This window comes from Ceratotherium simum, chromosome 2, assembly GCF_057802395.1.
Source record: "Ceratotherium simum simum isolate JZ-2026a chromosome 2, ASM5780239v1, whole genome shotgun sequence".
In the NCBI taxonomy this organism is placed as follows: Eukaryota; Metazoa; Chordata; class Mammalia; order Perissodactyla; family Rhinocerotidae; genus Ceratotherium; species Ceratotherium simum.
In genome coordinates this window covers 11113356-11119355 of record NC_141901.1, presented here as the reverse complement: position 1 = coordinate 11119355, position 6000 = coordinate 11113356, and the positions used below count along the sequence as shown (strand labels likewise).

At 49.4% G+C, this 6000-nt stretch overlaps 1 protein-coding gene across 1 annotated transcript in view; it reads left to right on the top strand.

The window, feature by feature from the left end:
- The first annotated feature begins 615 nt into the window (after positions 1-615).
- Positions 616-6000, top strand: part of KIAA0040 (KIAA0040 ortholog) — a 35798-nt gene continuing 30413 nt past the window's right edge. The window contains exon 1 of the mRNA XM_014783394.2: positions 616-1041. The gene's annotated coding sequence lies outside the window, so the exon portion shown is untranslated. The remainder of the gene's footprint in view (positions 1042-6000) is intronic.

The following is a 6000-nucleotide window of genomic DNA, read 5'->3' as shown; positions in this document are numbered from 1 at the left end:
CCTTGGAGACATTGAACGAGCTCCCTGCCCTGGGGCATCAGAAGCTCTGTGTCTGGAGTCCTGCAGCCAACTTTGGCGCAGGCCTTTCATTTTCTAGCGTTCCAGGGTCTGGAGACCCCACCCATGGAGATCTGAATAACAAGTGGACTGAGGGCAACTGAGGCTGAGAGGGGAAGAACCTCTGAGAAGTTTTTGAAGGCAGTCTCCCCCTCCGTCTCTGCTTCTGACGGCTCCCGATGGGGCATACTTTTCCTCAACGCCTTCAGTGAGTAGCACAAAGGCTTTTCGGAGGTGTTGCTAGAGGAGCCGGTCATTTTTGTCGTCCAGATAAGGCGTTGGAGCCTTCACCCGGTCTGCCCTATGGCCTCCCTCTCCAACGCCTCCCACCCCCTCTCCAAGAAGGCTGCTCCATGAGGCAGCACTGGGCTGTTTTCACTTAAGCCGAATTTCCCCCGAAGTATGTCTCAAGTCCCTGGGAACTTTTCTGCGTTTGTGAAACGGCTGGGGACCGGCTCCGCAGGCGAGCAGCGCGGCTGTCCTGCAGGAGGCGTGTCCCGGGACGGAGGGGCACCAACACGTAACGGGGGGGCGGGGAGGGGATAACTGGCGGGAAGACCGGGAGGGAGGGCGCGTCTGGGGCGTGTGCGCCCAACTCCAGGGGCACCCGTGATCTGTGGGTCCCGCGTGCAAAGCCTGGGCCGAGCCCGGGGCGCAGGAGAGAGAGCGAGTCTGATTCAGGAAGTCGAGTCTCTGACATCAGGGCAGGACGGAGTCGGAGTGAAACCTCAAAAATGCGAGGCGTGGGCCAACCGGAGGGCAGGGAACACAGAGGGCGCCCTTCTCCCGACGAGCGGCAGGTACGTGCGGCGCGGGGCGGCCCCCGCTGACCGCTCCCCTCCGGACCTAGCTCCGCGTGGGGCGCGCAGGGTCTTCGGGAAGGAAACCTGGACCTTGCCCCTGGTCCCCGATCGCTGTCAGACGGGCAGCCCCGGTGGATCCCTGGCTTCCGCGCCTGCAGGAAGCCCGCCCGTGGACTGAAAGGTGAGTCTCAAGACTTGTGGTTCTTGTGGGTTTTTTTAGATACAGTTTAAGCTGCCCTCTGTTTGGAAGGGAACTTCCTACTCACTTCTTTCTTTAGAAAGATGAGACCAGCCCCAGAGAAAAGGAAGATTTAAGGATTATTTCTAAATAGACCCCTACCCCTTCACAGCTTCACTTTTAGTTTGTTTTCCTTCTTCGCGAGGATCCTCAGCAGCCTTGCATCTGCTTCTGGGCTGAGTCCGCATGGGTTCCTAGGGGTTTGGGGTGGAGTTCTCTGACTCGAGTTGACAACGGCTGCCGGTAGGAGCGATTTGAAAAGGACAGATGAAGGAAGGTTCTGCTTGCTACTGAAAAAGTTAAGGCCTGAGACTCTCCAACAAGTATCCTGGGTTTAGCTGTTTCTAAATTATTCTAGGTGGGTGAAGCCAGATTTTCAGTGGGGCTAAGAAACTGGCCAAAACGAAAATATGGCCTGGAGCCAGGGGTGGAATGGGGACCTGTCTGCTGTTCCCTGAGCCTCTAGGGGATTTGATGTAACACAGATTGCCTCCAAACATCTTTGACTCTCTGAATGGTCCCCCTCCCAGCTCCCCACCCCACCCGTGAAGGTAGAGTGGAGGACACAATTAGACTTGTTTCCCTAGTATTTTGAAGACCTTCACAAAATACATGGTGTAATGATAGAGTTAAATAAACTATAGACGTTAGCTGATGGGAACAAAAGTCCTGCCTAACCGAAAGGGAAACCGAAGCAGACAAGTACAGCCGTCATTTCACAGAGGACACTGGCAGCCAGCATGCCAGCTACCTTGCAGGACTGCTCCAGGATTCTGTCGAATGAGGAAGAGGAGGGAAAGGGTACTTGAGCATCTCAGAAGCACCTTCATTCCAAAGCTGTTGCAGTTCCTTCACTCAGCTAAAGTTCACAGTACCCTGAAGCTGATTTTAAGGAACCCTCATTTTGAAGTCCTGTTAGATAATGGGAGAGCCTTAAGTTATAAGGAGCGGAACTTAAAAGTAGCATTGATGGGACCGGCCCGGTGGCATAGCGGTTAAGTTCTCAGGCTCTGCTTCAGCAGCCTGGGGTTCGCAGGTTCGGATCCCAGGCGTGGACCTACACACCACTCGTCAAGCCATGCTGTGGCAGGCATCCCACATATAAAGTGGAGGAAGATGGGCACGGATGTTAGCTCAGGGCTAATCTTCCTCAGCAAAAAAAGGAGGAAAATTGGCAGCAGATGTTAGCTCAGGACCAATCTTCCTCACCAAAATTTAAAAAAAAAAGGAGCATTGATGTGTCTTGTTCCTAACCCTTTTACAAACGGTTTGCAAGTTCCACCTAAAGAGTACCATCAACCTCCTAGTCTGATATACTTTCCCTTTGCCCAGTGCTGGGCTAGGGAGGCAGCCGCACTGGAAAATCTGATCAGATCCTTCATTTCCTCTGAAATTCCAGCTCCCCATCCCCACGCCAGAGACAATTTTAGGAAAGAAATGCATTGCAAAACAAATGTTTCTCCAACCTCCATCCTTTGTCAATATTTAGCCTGTGGAATAGAGAAAGGATGACTTCTGCCCTTCTCCCTGAAAACTAAACCCAAGAGAATAATGAACGCTCAACAAGCTACATTACTGATTTCGTCAAAGAGGGCAGTGCATCTATCTGATCCATTCATTCAACAGTTACCATACCTACTGTGTGCCAGGGAGTGTGCCGGGATCCGGGAGTCAAAAGATAATGAGACAGTTTCTGCTTTTGAAGACCCAGAATCTGGTAAAGATTTTGAGACAGAAACAAACTATAGTTTAGAATGCAGTCATGCGCCACATAACAATGTTTCGGACATTGACGGACCCGTACAAGTGGGTCCCATGAGATCAGTACCATACGGCCTAGGTGTGGAGTAGGTTATACCATCTAGGTTTGTGTAAGGACACTCCGTGGTGTTAGCACAACAATAAAATCGCCTGACGACGCATTTCTCAGAACTAACCCCATAGTGAAGTGACACGTGACTGCCCTACACATCATAATAGCGCAAGCTATGGGGCACTGAAACAATCCAAAGGAGGGAGTGATAGAGTCCCCCAGGAATTACGGGGAAGTCAGCACTGCGGAAGTGATGGATGAACAGGGTGTTGAAAATGATTAGGAGTTCCTAAAGGGTATTTCAGGCAGAGGAAAGAGTATAGGCAAAATCAGTGGCAGGTTGCGGGAACTGTGGGTATTGGGGATTACGCTACTACTAAGGGTGGTGGGCTCTCTCCTGTGGCAGTGGGAAGTCGGTTCTGGGTTTTAAGCAGAGGAAGGGTATGGTCAGATTTATGTTTGGAGAGAGAACTAATGGCCAGATGGAGTTTTGGCAGATGGGAAGCAGAGATAAGGAGGACCTCGACTAAGATAAAGGCAGTGGAAACTGAGGAAAGAGAATGGAGTTCAATGGTGTTTAGGAAGTAGAATCAAAAGTACCTGATGACCAAGTGCATGTAGTGAGGGAGGAATGAGTGGAACAGAGGATGATTGTAAGGTGTTGAGCTGGGGATAGGGGATGCATTTTGATGCCTTTAATGGAAATCTCATGAACTATGAGAGGAGTGGGCTTGGGAAGCAGATTGTGGGAGAAGAAGGCAATGAGCACTTTAGACACGATTAGGTTGGATGTGCCCAGGAGATGTCCAAGCGGAGATGTATGGTAGTCAATGGGTGTTCAAGTCTGGAGCTCAGGGAGAGGTGGAGGCTGCTCCAATTTAACTATCCCAGATGTTGTACGTAAAAGCAGTGTTGAAGGCAGCTAAAGAGGCCTGTGATAACACCATCAGTGAGACTACACTGATGCTGAAGAGTCTTGGATTTGTCAGTATTGGCTGACAGATATTATTTTCATATTGTATGGTGACTTCCAGATGACTCTCTCTGGACTCCCAAGGCTTTCTCAGGATGCCTTGCAGGGTGATACCTAAAGTGTTGGAGAGAATCCTTAGTTAATGGAACAGAGTGCAGATGCATTTAACCAAACAAGCAAATCCCCAGGAACCTACCCCCCATGTGAGAAAGGAATACTTTAGTTCAATTGTAAGATCTGCCAAGGCCTCTCCAGAACTCATACTCCAAGTCTGGTTATTGCACCTGTGTGGGAGAGTCCTACCTTCATTAAAACAAGGATGACTTTCTCAGACTAATTCTAAACTCCTATAGAGTAGTTCTTTAGGTCTGGCTGCCAATGCCCAGATCAGGATCTTATGTGACCTGGAAGAAAAAACCCTTTGACTTGGAACCGGACAGACATGGGTTCAATCCTTGCCCTGACCACTTATCAGCTGCCTTTGAACAAGTCTTTGAATCTCTAATCTTCATTTCCCTTATATTTAAAGTGGGGATAATTATTACTCACCAGGGCAATGGTTAGAATCAGAATCAAATTGAAAAAGAAAGTGCATTTAATGTGCTACATAAATTGTAAGTTTCTATAAAAATGTAAGGGTTTCTATTATCATTATAATCTTGCCTCTTTTGCTACCAAATCAGATGGGCTTTGTAGGCGTAGGATCTGGACAGCATCTTAGGCCCAGACTTGCAGCTTTTTAACTGTATGAACTATTTTAAGGCAGTAATTATCAGTCTCCTTCCATCACATCAATGGCATGCGTCTGTTCTGGCCCCTTCTCTTTTCTCCTCACCTAACGTGGTCAGAGCCCAGTGTGGTGAATCCTCCACTAATGCTGATTCAGGCTGTGCACTCTACAGGGCTCCAGGGAGCTCGTGGGGCTGAAAGCAGCCAGTATCCCACTTGCTAGACCACAGACCCACCCCACTTACAGCCAAGTCCACCCAGAGGGGATGCTTTTTTCTAATCTTCACCGAGTGCTGGTTAAACCAGCAGTGGCCCTGAATCTGAGCATCAGCTGATGGCTTGGCTATTTCTGTGCTTTTCCTCTGTCCCAACAAGGGAAGCCTGATGTGTTCCAACCCAGTGCAGCTGGAATTTTACGCCAGCATCAAAACTTTCAAGTAAACAGACTTCTGATAGGGGCTGGCTGTTGATGAAGAAAAGGAAGTAACCAGAGACTCAAAGACTTCAAATGAAAAAACACTTTAGAGATGAGCCAGCACCACCCCCTCACTTCACAGACGAGCTAACTAAGGTTCAGGGAGGTGAAGTGTGTGCCCAGGTCAACAGCTGATTAACGGAGGGGCCAGAATCCAAGCTCTCTCTTTCTCCTTTCAGGAATAGTGGACACTCTTTTTTTTTTTTTTAAAGATTTTATTTATTTATTTTTTCCCTCCAAAGCCCCAGTAGATAGTTGTATGTCATAGCTGCACATCCCTCTAGCTGCTGCATGTGGGACGCGGCCCCAGCATGGCCGGAGAAGCGGTGCGTCGGTGTGCGCCCGGGATCCGAACCCCGGGCCGCCAGCAGCGGAGCGCACGCACTCAACCGCCAAGCCACGGGGCCGGCCCCAATAGTGGACACTCTTGGGGGCTTCTATCACCTGGCCCTTATCTACCTCACTCACAGGAACACACACAGGCACTCAAATGCCGGCAGAGAGGTCAAGTGAAAAGACTGCCTTGAAGGCTGAATCCTCCCCGAGTGGCCACCTGGGGAAACCACGAGCAGATCTTCAAGATATGCCGGCAGATCTTATCCTTCCAGACAGTCTCCATCCCACACCCATCCCTTCTGTTTCCTCAACTTCAATCCTTAAACTTTTCTTGAGAATTCCCAAAGACCCTTCAAGAAGGGAAACAGCTTTGGGTGCCTTAATGAACTAAAACCCTTTTAGTGTTTCGTGAAACTTATCATGAAGACTGTTTTGAAACCAGTGGATGGGCCAGCATCACACATAAAATATTGATACACAACTTACCATTCACTGAGAAAGGCTCCAAGCAAATCATAGGACCTCATGAGGCTCGTCACAGGCACAGTAAGAGATAAAACAGCAGCAGATAGACTT